Genomic DNA, 15,516 nt, shown 5'->3' on the forward strand with positions numbered 1-15,516 from the left:
GTGTGCTGGAGCCAGTTCAAATATTCTAGAAAGAGCTTATTCTCATCTTTTCAGCATGAACATTTACATCTTGGAAACTGACCCATACTACAAATCAGGGCTTAATTTATTATTTTGTTGATTGTCTAGACTTAAGAAAGTGTAGCAGAAAATGTTATAAATGCAGATTAAAATGAAAAGTGTGTCATGGATACATTTCTTTTGCTTGGAGAGCCAGTTGTTAAATATTTGCCAGTACAACACTGGAAGCATTAGGCTCTGGAGCATAATTTTTGCTCATATTACAATTTATAGAGACATGGATCTAGAGCACGAAAGAAGCTCAGAGGCCATACCTCACACAGGTAGCAAAGCTTTTCAACCCAGGCCCTCTGACTCTGTTTGTTAAGAGCATACCAGACCACTCAGGCTTACACTATAGTTTTTTTTTTCTGTGTGTGAAAAGACCAGGAAGTAAGTAGAAGAGGCCTTCTTTCCACCTTCTGTACCTCACTCCTTGGGTGTCCAGTGTCACAGTCTGCAGAACAGAGGTAGGTATTTATTAGAGCAAGACATCTTGTGTTCTAAGAAAATTCTAAAGCAGTTTGCAAAGTAGAACCATAATAGCTATTGAAAAGCATATGGCAACCTCATAATATAATTCATGAAAGGAAATGAAAACAGGTTTTTTTTTTTCAAACAATGGCACTAACCCTCCAAACTGGGTACATTAAGTCCAGCATGGTATGAATTTTTTATACAGAACTTTTAACTATTAGCACAAATACCAAGATACTACACAAAGCAACTGCAGGTACTTTTTTAAAAAAATCAGTTTTTGAAGTGTTCATAAACATTTCCTACATAATCCAACATGCAATAGTGAAAGGGTACATCTTTCAAATCTGCATACAATGGAAAACCAAATATAAATACATATTGATACATATATACACATATATATGTATGTGTGTTCATAAATATATCTGTAGGCATATGTGTATATATCTACACACACACATACACACATATACACACACGAAGTTTAACTAGTAGACACCAGGCAAGTTGACAGTTTTATGATCTACAAGTGAGGAATTATCTAAAAATAATCAGAATTTATTCAGCTTCAGTCACTTTCATGATGAAATATTGTTCTGATTAGTAAGACTTGCTGCTAATTAGGCTTCAGGTGTGTTCCTATATCAATTTATGGTACTGCTCCTAGATTGGTTGCTCTTCACAATTACTCACATAGAAAATTGTGCTGCAAGTAGGAGCAAGCATTTGTAAAAACCAGCTTGTTGCATGAATGAGTGTGATGCAACTCCTTCCCAAGCAATGGACTTTCAAGTTGTTAAGTTGTCACCAGGACTATTTGCTTATTATGGGTCCAAGAAGATATACCAATATCAACAGAGGAGGTGAAAATCAAACTTAGTGTTTAATTAGTGCTACTTTTGTTTAGGGGGAAAGATTTATCCATTGGACATTTAATGTCTTAAAAAAAGTGACCACCAAAAATAGGTCACTAAATTTATTTTTAAAAATCTTTAAACATTTCTTACAAAAGAGCATTGCATTCTGCACACTGTTCTGAATGGATGCCAAGGAGACGTGGACTACTCATACTCTTTTTCTCCTGTTCTGCTTCCCACAAGAAGAAACAAAATTACAGTGACCACAAAGCAAGGTGTTCACAATAGTTACAGGAGGGGAAACATTATCATTATCATTATTATTATTTTTAACCACCAACAATGAACAAAAATAAAATTCACTCTCTCTGCTGCTGTTTCAAAATTTCAGTGTTAGTTTTGTGCACCTCTCCTTCCCGCGCCCTCTCACCCCTCATTTGTAAGGAGCTAAAACATTACATCTGGTGAACAGCAAAGATTTCACTACACCTCAATTGCAGAACACCTGGGAAACAGAAGAATGCTGGCTTTTTAAACAGAAGCAGATTAAAAAAAAAGATGCAGGATTCTTTCAGTTCTTCACTAGTCTTAGAAAAGCTTTTCAGAATAATGCTGCACACTATAAAAAAAGAAAAAAATATCTTCCACGCTGTTTTGCAGTAAATATTGTGCATTCTATATCTGGTCCTGTGTTCCTGTAATGGTAATAATTCAATCCTCAGATCCTTCCAAAGGCTCATCAGTTTTGATTGATGCTCCATATTGATGACGTATTTGTTTGATTCGATGACCACCTTTTCCAATGATAGATCCAGTCAAATCTTCGGGAATAGTTATTTGTGTTGTAATAATGGGTCCACCAAGATCACTGTATGAACCAAAGCCCCCTGTGTAGGAATAATCATATCCAGAACCACCTGTAAACTCATGGTACTCAACCTGTGGTTCATAAGCCATACATTTGCCATTTGGAAAGGACTCCATGTATCCTTTGCAGTCCCAAGTCTCATCAGCACTAAAACCAACCATGCCATCGTAATGGTCACTGAGTCCTCCTCTTTTGTCATAAGCCGTATGATCTCCTCCTCTAGGTGGTGGTGGAGGAAGAGGAAGATTTTGAGCTCTGCTACCACACCTGCCACCATGTCTAGGAGAAGGTGGTGAGGGTCCTCTGTAAAGACTCATGTTATCATAATCTCTTCTAGATGGGGGCATAAGAAGCCCCCCATTCTATCAGTCTCTTTCACATGTGGGAAATACTATAGGTCATCCTTGTCAATGATCAAACATCATTGTGAAACCACAGTAGTCACAGGTTTCATCATAGAAATTGGGATCATAGGGTTGTGCGCATCCTTTGATGGGAGACTCAGATATAAGATCCATTATGATCTTTATGCATTCCACAACCCTATCAGGCTTTACACCAATAAGAACAACTCTGTGCAATGAGGACAGCATTCCTGGAAAAGCTTGGTAGTTGCTTAAGTGTTCTCTGAAAGTTCTATGATTTTAGCATCCTTGACCCCAATAATTCCTCCTGCCAGACTGTGGTGAATCAACAGTCTTAACTCGTAGTCAAAGTCAATTCCTTTATAGTGCTGGTAATTTAAACATTCTGTAGCACGATTTGAGAGGGAGCTGGCTGGTTGCAGTGGGTGATGGCAATTCCAAGGTAGGGATGATTTTCTTCAGAATTTCTCCAATTGTCTTAATATCTGCACTGATACTCAATATGTGCTCAGGGCTACTGTGTCTGAGACTGAAATCCTGGCATTGTAGTCTGTACAAAGTGTCTAAATATTTTTGCCTCCTTTCCCAATCACTGCTCCAGCATTCTTGCTTTGAAGCAAAATGGTGAAGTTCAACTATTTCATCACAGTTTCTAGATCTTTTAAAGGCCTGGTCCTCCTCCATACCTTCAGCAGGGTACTTAACAAATTCACCAAGGATTTCAGTATTGGAGAAGGTTTCTTCCGGCTGCTCAATCTCCATTTTCTCAGATTAGATGGGTAGACAATCTTAGGAGGCCGAGGCCGCCTTCTCTTCCACAAGCTGGCTGCCCCAGGGGTCTGAGCTAGACAGAGAGTGAGTGCAGACCCCTTAATCCCCTCCGGCACTGCCTATGCTTCCTCTTCTTCTCAAAAACAGTTTCTTTATCAATTGAAGCAGCTGAAGAATCCCAGGTACAATAGAGTGTGATTACCTCGGCTGGTATTTGGCCAGTTAAAGAAGAATCAGCATGCTTGTTTTTGCAAAAGTTGACAGGAGACCTGGAATAGGGAGGCTTGCTTCAGAATGGTATAGGACAGGGGTGGGGAATCTGCAGGCTCAAGGCCACACGTGGCCTTCTAGGTCCTTGGGTGCAGCCTTTTGACTGAGTCCAAGTTTTACAGAACAAATACTTTTATTAAGGGGATTTGTTCTGTGAAGTTTGGATTCAGTCAAAGGGCAGCACTTGAGGACCTAGAGGGCCGTGTGTGGCCTCGAGGCCACAGGTTCCCCACCCCTGGTATAGAATCCCTTCAGCCCTCCTTAGACAGTAAACCCCTTTCCCCTCCCCTCCCTTTCCCATCTCCCTTGTAGCTTTCATTTCTGAACCCAAGACATTTTACATAACCAAATTATTTTTCTCTTGAAACACCTCCTGTGGGAGCAGCAATTCCCTTTTTTTTTTTTAACAGATGGATACATTAAATTAGATTGAGAGACTTATACAAAGTTACAAAACAAGGTGAAAAAACCCCAATTCATTAGCACCTTATTTTCCCTCTAGTCCACAGTTCTTTCCTCATTTTTTTCTATGAAAGTCATTTTTATTAAGTTGATGAAACACTACTTGGAAATAAAATCGGGGGCTCTTTTCATTTACTTGGTATTTGTCATTGTGGATATTGTCCTTCTAGCTCGGCTTACTTCATTCTGCATCACTTCGAACAGATTTTCCCAAGTTTCTCTAAATTCCGCATACTTGTCATTTTATATTGGATGATAACATTTCATAACATTCAGATGCCACAAATGTAAATGAAAAGGTTGCGAAAAGGAAACAACCCTGAGTAATTGAAAAACCAAAAGTGGCCTCAGAGCAGAGAATTAGAAACATATCTCCCTCCTCTCATCAAGGATGAGGGGAACTACAAAGGCATGGTCGGGCTCAGTTGCTCTGTCAGTTGTTTTTGCTTAATTATCTTTATGTATTAGAAGGGAGGGTTTAAATCTAGAGTGGGAGTAGGGCATCGGGAAATGACTTGTAAATTTTTTTTAAGAAAAAAAAAGATGGCATTTCTTAGGCTATTAATCATCTCATTGCAATTTAACTTTAAAATGTAACAGTTTAACTTGTTTGCAATTTAATCAGGTTTATAAAAGGTAAATAATTCTAAATGTGACTTTTTTTGGGGGGGGGGAGACTGGGTTTCCCTATTTTCCCAGGCCAGAAATCCATGGACCCAAACCAACTACTGATGAAATAAGAGGTTAAACCTTCTCTATTTCCTACCTGAGTAGCAGCAAACCCCTCTTCCCCCTTCGCCAACCCCATAGCAGAGATTAACATACACATGTACATACATACATATGAATGATATACTTGTAAATTTAATCTGTTATTATCATTTTTTTATCACTTTCTTAAGTCTAGACAATCAGTAAAACAATAAATTAAGCCCTGATTTCTTGTTTTTTATGAATGTTCACATTAAAAATGTAACAATTGACCCTCCTTACCAGATATGATTATCTCACACATGTGCCTGCTATGAACCCATCATCAGTAGGACATGAGCTTTAGGAGAAGAAGTGTGTGTGTGTGTGTGTGTGTGTGTGTGTGTGTGAGACAGAGAGCGTGTTTCTTGGGCCGTAATAAACACCTGGGGTTATTGATGAACAGAGCACTTAGAATGAAAGTGTGTTTATGGAGTTCCTTTTATACTTCGAAAGCAGCAGTGACCAGTTTATTCAATAAAACTCATTACCTAAAGGGAGTAACTGCATTTAGGGAACGAATCAAGACTAGTATTTCTTGGTCATTATAAATAAATGCTTGAGGTCAGATGTCTTGAGCTACCCAAGCAGTGAAATTATTTTTAAAAATATTTAAATAAATCTCAAAGCCTAGAATGAAGGTGTTATGAATTAAGTTTGTTCATGAAAATTGAAGGAAGCATTTCAATTCATATATTCCCAAAATAACCAACCTAGAGGTTTGATACCTTAGGGTAGTAGCTTATTTAATAGCCAAGCAGAGAGCTCCTGTGATAAATGCCTACTGAAAGAGATAATATAATCTCAAGTAATATATGATGAGAACAGGTCAATGTAGAACAAAGATCCTCAAACTTTTTGGGCTCAGGACCAAATTATTCTCTTAAAAATTATTGTTGTTGGTGGTGTGTTGTTTCAGACTCTCCATGATCCCTTTTGGGGTTTTCTTGGCAAAGATACTGAAGTTGTTTGCCATTTCCTTCTCTAGCTCATTTGACAGATGAGGAAACTGAAGCAAACATGTTAAGTGACTTGCCCAGGGTCACATAGCTAGTAATTGTCTGAGGCTGGATTTGAACTCAGGTCTTCCTGACTCCAGGCCTGGAACTCCATCCACTGTGCCACCTAGCTGTCCCCCAAAATTACTGAGAGCCCTCAAAGAGTTATGTTCATATGGATTATGTTTATTGATATTTACCATACTAGAAACTGAAATTATTTAGAAGGATAGTTTCAACCTCATAGATCCCCTGAAAGGGTCTCAGGGACCATCAGGAGTCTTCAGACCACACTTTGACAAATACTGATGTAAACTCTTTAGGAAGGCACAGAGATATAGCAAGTCATTTTTATACCTGGAGCAATGGCAAAAAACAAAACAAAAATAACAACAACAAAATCTATACCCAGGACAACCATCAGGATGTTAGTCCTCAACACCTGGAGAGTATTATCTCACGGATAGACACACAAACTCCGGGATGCTTTGAGGCCATTACTCTGAACACTGAGGCTGGGGTAAAGTCTGGGTTTGAGGTGCTTGGGGGTATGGTAGGGACCAATTGACTTGAGGGAGGAAAGCCCGCCATGTGATTGCTTTCTATTTGACTATTTTTCTTTCTATCCAGGTGCTAAGTTATGTTGATTCAAATGGTCAAGAGCCTTTGGCCTAGTGCATAGAGTATTGCACTCGGAATCAAGAAGCCCTGAGTTTGACTCTCGTTTCAGACATTTACTGGCTGTGTGACCTGGGAAAGTCATTTTAACTTCTCTTGGCCTTATTTTCCTCATTGGTAAATGGTGATGATAATGGCACCTACCTCACAGAGTCGTTGTGAGGATCATGTGGGATAACACAGGTAGATGCTTAGAGAAGCTAAGTGGAGCAGTGGATAGAGTGCTGGGCCTGGAGTCAGGAACACTCGTCTTCCAGAGCTCAAATCCGGCCTCAGACACTTATTAGCTCTGTGACCTTGGGCAAGTCACTTAACCCTGTTTGCCTCAGTTCCTCATCTGTCAAATGAGCTGGAGAAGGAAATGGCAAAATCACTGCAGTATCTGGCCAAGAAAGCCCCAGAATGGGGTCATGAAGAGTCAGACACAAATGAAATAACTGAACAACAAAAATGTAGGTGCTTGGCAAGCCTTAAAGTTATGCATGCTAGTAGCAACAACCTTCTAGATTTGCCCTGTGTACTTTTTTACTTCACCTCAGTTACAATTCTAGGAAGGTATGTAATTCAGGCATATAGAAAGAAAAGTCCATAATTTTCCTAAATAATTATGAAATTTTCATTTTTAAATATTCACAAATAATTTAGAAAATGTCACACAAAGATCTCCAACTTGAGTGAAATTGTTGAATTTGTCTCTGCTAGGTAAGTAACTATTTTCAAGTGGCAAGTGAGAGTTGGTTTTTAAAAATATATATTTATTTATTCAGACTTAAGTAAACACCAAAAAAATTGGGCATTTCCATGTGAATAATTAAACACATAAAGAAGGTTGTGCATAAGACTGTAGATTAGGTCGGAGTCATTTACAAATTATAATTCTTTCAGACAGAAAAGTTGATTTCTATCCTGAAAGAAATGCCTTTCTTGCCATTGGATTTCAGATTTATTAAATAAGCAATCCAAGATTGGTTCCATCATTTGCAGCAACCCTCACAAGCTGAGACCATGCTCTAACACAAATACATTTGTAAAAGAGAGTGGGCATGGCAAATGTAGATTAACGTATTCTCTGTGTGGGTGATGCCTTCAGCCTCATTTGGAGATAGTTAACAGGCAATGTGAAACAGAAACATGCCCAGCAAGGCTCAGAAGGAAATGTCACTTGAACCAGATCTCCAGAAATTAGTAGCTCTGGTTATTTGAATCCATGAATCTGTAGAAAAATTTGGTTGTTTCCCCACATTATGACTATTGCTTTTCCCATAAATATTTATAAATGCTTATATGACTTTTATTATTTAACTTGGAAAATGAGTTCTTAAAAAAGGGTATTCCCACTTGTGAAAACTCATAGCCTTCCGATGATTTTTCATTGGAAAGTTGATTTCATTGTGTAATCCATATTTGGTTGTTTCCTCTTTGCTTAGGTCAGGTTTCCTGGATGTTGCAGTTGCCCTCTCTGGGCTTACTGCTATACAGGATAAGCACTGAGACTATGTAATTTTTTTTTTCCCTGAGAATGAATTGTACTTCCTTATAATCACGAATCACATCTGCATCCTTACATTTTGAATCTAATCCAATTGTGGTTAACTTAGTTAAATAACCAACTCTAAACTTTCCAGGGGAAGGAAGGGGTCACTTTTACTATTGGATATTTCTGTGATCTCCTGTACATTTTGAGAAGAGGATCTTTCGGGATCTGACCACGCTTATTATCAGAAAGACCAAGATACAAGAGTAACTAAGAAATAGAATGTAGGATTTATTTTAAATTTTCTTTTTGACCTATTTGATACTCTGATTTTTTTTTAAGTTGTGGTACAGCAGAAAGAGTGTTTGACTTTATAACCAGAGGACCTGGATCCCATATCTGATACCTAATATCTATGTGACACTGAGCAAATTGGTTAACTCTGAGGCACATCTTCTCCATCTGTAATAAAAGGAAAGGTTTGGACTAGGTGCCCTCTAAAGTTTTTTTTTTCCAGACTTGAATCTATAATCCTATAGTATTATAAGATGCTGTATTGAGCATTTGAGGTTTTGTGTATTGAGGTTTTGTAGTAATAAATATGCTCCTTAGTTGAGATGGTATAGTGTTTTATGGAATTAATTGCCAAAAAATCATTACAAAGAATTCTCTAAGTGGAAGTGTCACATAAAGAGATTGAGATTACTCTGAATATTGCATGCTATTCTGAATTATCTCCCAACAATTTTTTTATTCAATGTAACCATGTAATTGGGAAAATTCATTGAGCTTCAGGGACCCTGCTCCACCACACACCTGTTATATGATCTTCTGCCAGTCATTTAGCATTGAGCTCCATGACAGCTGAGTTTGATTTAGGATATAATAATATTTTAGAGTTGAAAAAGACCTCAGAAATCTAGTCCAAATCCTCATTTTTATAGGTGAAGAAACTGAGGTTCAGAGAGGTTAATGGACTTGCTTAAGATCATACAGGAAAGGAGAGCTGAAAGTCAAACTCATTTTTTTCTGACTGCCAATTCAGGGCTCTTTTTATACCACGTTTTAGTGTCTGAGAAAATGTTTATTAATAATGCACCCACATATATGTAGTAAACCAGTATTTGCTTAAGTAAAATTGCAACAGACAGGGAAAGATCGTTTTAAAAGTTAATTACTGTGATTTTGATTTTTTCATAATAGTTGGAACAATTAATAAAGGAGAGAGGAAATGTTTATTTAAATTAATAATTGAATTTAATATTTTAATCAAACACATGCAATCATCTAATCATTTTTTATTATACTGTGTTATGGAAATGCTTGTTTTATTCCATAAATTAAAAATAAATAACTTTCTAAAAAAATCACTCAGTAAAAAAAAAAGAAGTAATTTAAAGTTTCCAGTAAAATTGACTTTTAAAATCCTTTGGCCATTTAACAAACAAAAGTAGCATGACCTGAATCCTAACCTGGAAGGAAGATTTCTGCAAGGCTGTAGAGGCAATATAGGTTGGTCTTAGTTCCTAAATTCCATAGGTTTCTGTTACAAAAAAGGAGTGTGTAGACTCTCCTTCAAATCCCCAGAAGATTCATTAAGAAATCTCTCTCTGTCTCTGTCTTTCTCTTTTCCTTTCCCTCTCTTTTCTTTCCTCTCCCTCTCTCTCCTTTCCCCTTTCTCCCTCCCCCCAACATCCATCCCTCTCTCTCTCTCTCTCTCTGTCTCTCTCTCTCTGTCTCTCTCTCTCTCTCTCTCTCTCTCTCTCTCTCTCTCTTTCTCTCTCTGTTTTTCTTCTCTAGATGTAGAGAACAACATAAGTGAAGGCACAAAGATGGACATCTTTGTGAACATGAAACATAACACATAGAAAGGAAAATAAGAAGATAGGCTTCACTAAAGTGGGGAATGTGGGTTGGAAGAATAGGGAAGTCTGAATACATATAGTAAGGGCAAATTGAAGAGAAGGCTGAGAACTAAGGCAAAGAGTCTCAACAGTTGTCCAGAACTGTGAATTATCTCTCCTTCATGCTATACTGGAGAATTAGGATATTTTCCTTTTTTTTCCTTTCAATTTTTTAAGATTGCTATTTAAAGTTTTGAATTCCAAATTCTATTCCTCTCTCCTTTCCTCCCTTCCTTCCCTGCTCCTTGAGATGGTAAGCAATCAGATATAGGTTGTACATGTGCAATCAAGTAAAACATTTCCATATTAGTCATTTTGTACAAGAAGATTCAAATAAAAGAAAAAAAATGAAAGAAAGAAAATGAAAAATAGCATGCTTCGGTCTGTATTCAAACAATATCAGTTATTCCTCTGGAGGCAGATAGTATGCTTCATCTTTAGTCCTTTGGTATTGTATTGGATCATTGTATTGCTGAGAATAGCTAAGTCATTCACAACTTGATCAAACAGTATTATTGTTACTGTGTACAATGTTTTCCTGGTTCTGTTCACTTCACTATGCATCAGTTCATGTAAATCTTTCCAGGTTTTTCTGACATTAGCCTGCTTGTCATTTCTTATAGGACAATAGTATTCCATTACAATCATATACCACAGCTTCTTTAGCCCCTCCCCAATTGAAGGGCATCTCTTGGATTTCCAATTCTTAGCCACCACAAAGAGAGCTGTTATAAATATTTTTGTATAAATAGGTCCTTTTCCCTTTTTTGGATGTCTTTGGGATATAGACCTAGCAGTGGTATTGCTGGATCAAAGGGTATGCACAATTTTATAGCTTTTTGGGCATAGTTCCAAATTCTTCTCCAAAATGGTTGGATCAGTTCATGACATCACCAACAGTGCATTAGTGTCCCAATTTTCCCATGTCTCCTCCAACACTTGTCATTTTCCTTTTCTATCGTATTAGCCAATCAGATAGTTGTGAAGTAGTACCTCAAAGTTGTTTTAATTTGCATTTCTCTAATGAATAGTGATTTAGAGCACTTTGTCATATAACTATAGATAGCTTTGATTTTTCTATCTGAAAACTGCCTGTTCATATACTTCAATTATTTATCAATTGGGGAATGACTTGTATTTTTTATAAATTTGACTCAGTTCTCTATATATTTGAGAAATGAAGCCTTTAAAAGATATATGTTGCAAAATTTTTTTCTCCAGTTTTCTGCTTTTCTTATAATTTTGGTTTTGTTTGTGCAAAAACTTTCAAATTTTATATAGTCAAAATTGCCTATTTTACATTTTGTAATGCTCTTTTTTGTCTTCATTAGTTCTAAATTCTTCCCTTATCCATAAACCTGACAGATAAACTATTTTTAATTTGCTTACGGTATCAGCCTTTATGTGCAAATTATGTACCCATTTTGACTTTATCTTGGTATATTGTGTGAGATGTTGATCTATACCTAGTTTCTGCCATACTGTTTTCCAGTTTTCCCAGTAATTTTGTCATATAATGAGTTTTTGCTCCAAAAGTTTGGATCTTTGAGTACTAGATCACTATGGTCATTTACTATAATATAATTTGTACCTAATCTATTCCACTGATCTGCCACTCCATTTCTTAGCCAGTACCAGATTGTTTTGATAATTACCACTTTATAATACAGTCTGAGATCTGGTAGGGCTAAACCACCTTCTTTCACATTTTTAAAATTGATTTCCTTGATATCCTTGAGCTTTTGTTCTTCATAAATTTTAGTATTATTTTTTCTAGCTCTATTAAATAATTTTTTGATAGTTTGATTTGTATGTCACTGAATAAATATGTTAATTTAGGTAGAATTGTCATTTTTGTAATATTGGTTCAGCCTACCCATGAGCAATTAATATTTTTCCAATTGTTTACATCTGACTTTATTTCTGCGAAAAGTGTTTTATAGTTGTATTTCATATGGTTCCTGGGTTTGTCTTGGAAGGTAGAATCCTAAGTATTTTATATTGTCTACAGTTATTTTAAATATAATTTCTCTTTCTAGCTCTTGATGCTGTACTTTATTGATAATATATAGAAATGCTAATGATTTATGTGAGTTTATTTTGTATCCCGTAACTTTGCTAAAGTTGTTAATAATTTCAAGTAGTTTTTTAGTTGATACTTTAGGATTTTCTAAGTATAACATCATATCACCTACAAAAAGTGATGGTTTTGTTTCCTCTTTGCCTATTTTAATAATTTCTTTTTCTTCTTATTGCTATAGCTAACATTTCTAGTACAATATTAAATAATAGAGATGACAATGGACATCCTTGCTTCATCCATGATTATATTGGGAAGGCTTCTAGTTTATATCCCCATTACAGATAATGCTTGCTGATGGTTTTAGATAAATATTACTTATTATTTTAAGGTAAGCTCCATTTATCCCTATACTTTCTATTTTAATAGGAATGGATGCTATATTTTGTCAAAGGCTTTTATCTGCATCTATTGAGATAATCATACAGTTTCTGTTTGATAGGTGGGACCTGGGCCCTAAAAAGCCCTAAGACCATGCCTCTGAAAGTAACCCATCCCCATCCCCCCTTATGAGAAAAGTTTCCCTTGCTGCAGGCCTGACTCTGTAATTCCCTTATCAGAACAGACAGAGGGGTGCCTGGCCAGATGATTTTTGTTACTGGCTTGCCCAGGGACTCTTGGGCCTCTCACCACATCCCAAGGTCCATGCCTCTGACAACTCCCTCAATATCTGGTGTACTCCCTCCACTTTCCCAGCAATACTTGCCAAACATACCTGGATCCTTAGATTACCTAATTAGTATCTCTGGCATTTCTTTCCCATGCCCCCATTCTATATAAGCTTTAGATTCACCCCCATTAGAGTACAAGTTCCCCAAAGGGACTTTGCCTACTTCTATTGGCATTATAATAAACTGTCTCTTGACTGAAAGATGGCTTGAATGTGTGAATTCATTCCAGGTGACTCTGCCTTGGCATTCTTGGGGTCCCAGAATTCCTCAGCATCCTCAAACCCCCTCATATTGGTTTTGTTATTAATATGGTTGATTATGTTGATAGTTTTCCCATTATTGAACCAGTCTTGCGTTCCTGGTATGAATCCCACCTGGTCATAGTGTATGATCCTTGTGATATATTGTTGTAATCTCTTTGCTAGCATTTTATTTAAATTTTTTGCCTCAATATTCATTAGGGAAATCATTCTATAATTTTCTTTCTCTGTTTTGGCTCTCCCTTTTTAGTTATCAACATCATATTTGTCTCTTAAAAGGAATTTGGTGGGACTCCTTTTTACCTATTTTTCCAAATAGTTTATGTAACATGGGGATTAATTGTTCTTTAAATGTTTGGTTGAATTTGCTTGTGAATCCATCTCGCCCTGGGAATTTTTTTCTTGGAAGTTCATTGATGCTTGTTCAATTTCTTTTTCTAAGGTTGGGTTATTTAAATATTTTATTTCTTCTTCTGTTAACTTGGATAATTTATATTTTTGTAGATATTCTTCCATTTCATGTAGATTGCCAAATTTATTATCATATAATTGGGCAAAATAGCTCCTAACCATTGTTTTAATTTCCTCTTCACTGGTGGTGCATTCATCCCTTTCATTTTTGATACTAGTAATTTGGTTTTCTTTCCTTTTTAAAAAAAAATCAAATTAACCAATGGTGTATCTATTTTGTCATTTTTTTTCATAAAACCAGTTTCTTATATTATTTATTAGTTCCATAGTTTTCTTATTTTCAATTTTATTAATCTCTCCTTTAATCTTCAGGATTTCCAATTTGGTGTTTAACTGAGGATTTTTTAAGTTGTTCTTTTTCAAGTCTTCTTTTGTAGTTGCATGCCTAATTCGTTAATCTGCTTTATTTCTATTTTATTGATGTAAACAGTTAGAGATATAAATTTTCTCCTAAGTACTGCTTTGGCTGCATCCCATAAATTTTGGTAAGTTGTCTCATTATTCTCTTTTTCTTAATTATCAATTGCTTATATGATTTGTTCTTTGACCCACTTATTTTTTGGGATTAGATTATTTAATCTCTAATTAATTTTATTCTCTCTTTCCATTGTCCATTATTGAATGAAATTTTTATTGCATTATGATCTGACAAAAATGCATTTACTATTTTTGCTTTTCTGCATTTGGTTGTGAGGTTTTTATGTTGTAATATACAGTCAGTTTTTGTACAGGTGCCATGTACTGCTTTCTATTCCCTTTCAATTTTCTCCAGAGATCGATCATATCTAACTTTTCCAGAATTTTATTCACCTCCTTAACTTCTTTCTTCTTTATTTTTTTTTATTAGACATATCTAGTTCTGAGAGGGGAAAATTGAGGTCCCCCCCACTAGTATAGTTTTGTTATCTGTTTCCTCCTGTAACTCAATCAACTTTTCCTTCAAAAATTTAGATGCTATACCATTTGGTGCATATATATTTAGTATTGCTATGACTTCATTGTCTATGGTACGTTTTAGCAAGATATAGTTTCCTTCCTTATCTCTTTTAATTAGCTCTATTTTTGCTTTGACTTGGTCTGAGATCATGATTGCTACCCCTGCTTTCTTTGTTTCAGCTGAAGCATAATTTATTCTGCTCCAGCCCCTTACGTTTACCTTGTGTGTGTCTCTCTGATTCAAATGTATTTCTTGTAAACAACATATTGTAGGATTCTGGTTTTTAATCCATTCTGCTATCCACTTCCATTTTATGGGTGAGTTCATCCCATTCAAATTTATAATTATGATAACTGTGTATTTCCCTCCATGCTATTTCCCCCTTGTTCACCCCTCTCTCCCTCTTGTTCCCACTCTTTCCTTCCTCACAAGTGTTTTACTTCTGATCACCACCTTCCCCAATGCACCCTCTTTTTATCAGTCTATTATCTCCTATTAGTCTATTTTCTATTATCTCCATCCCTTTTTACTTTTATAGGTTAAGACAGATTTTTGTATCCAACTGAGTGTGTATGTTATTCCCTGTTTGAGCCAATTATGATTAGAGTAAGGTTTAAGCTTTGCCCACCACCCCCTCATCTTCCCTCCATTATAGTAGCTCTTTTATGCCTCTTTTATGTGGGATAATTTACACCATTCCATCTCCCCCCTCCTTCTTCCAGTGCAATTTTCTTTCTCACTCCCCCTTTTTTTTTGTGGTATTGTCCTCTCAAAGTCACTTTATATCCCCATCTTCTGTCTATATATACTCCTAGTTGCTCTTATAGTAATAAAGTTCTTAAGAGTTACAAATATTATTTTGCCATACAGAACTATAAACAGCTTAACCTTGTTAAATTTCTTATGTTTTCTCTTTCTTATTTCTTTTTTACTTCTTTATGTTTCTCTTGAGTCTTGTATTTGGAGGTCAAATTTTTTATTCACTCTGGTCTTTTAATTAGGAATGCTTGAAAGTCCTCTATTTTGTTAAATATCTATTTTTTTTCCCTGAAAAGAGTTTGATTGGATGGAGGACAGAGTTAAGATTTGGTTTGAGTGATCCAGCTAATGCTAAGAGAATTATTAGTTAATAAAATTGCACGGAAGCTGAGAGAGTTAGT

General features: G+C 36.1%; 1 pseudogene; it reads right to left on the reverse strand.

The window, feature by feature from the left end:
- Positions 1 to 1,985: 1,985 nt before the first annotated feature.
- On the reverse strand, positions 1,986 to 3,392 carry LOC110199050 (heterogeneous nuclear ribonucleoprotein K pseudogene; annotated as a pseudogene).
- Between the last annotated feature and the right edge of the window lie 12,124 nt (positions 3,393 to 15,516).

The sequence above is a fragment of the Phascolarctos cinereus genome, unplaced genomic scaffold (assembly GCF_003287225.1).
Source record: "Phascolarctos cinereus isolate Bilbo 61053 unplaced genomic scaffold, phaCin_HiC Scaffold_5;HRSCAF=322, whole genome shotgun sequence".
NCBI classification, from domain to species: domain Eukaryota; kingdom Metazoa; phylum Chordata; class Mammalia; order Diprotodontia; family Phascolarctidae; genus Phascolarctos; species Phascolarctos cinereus.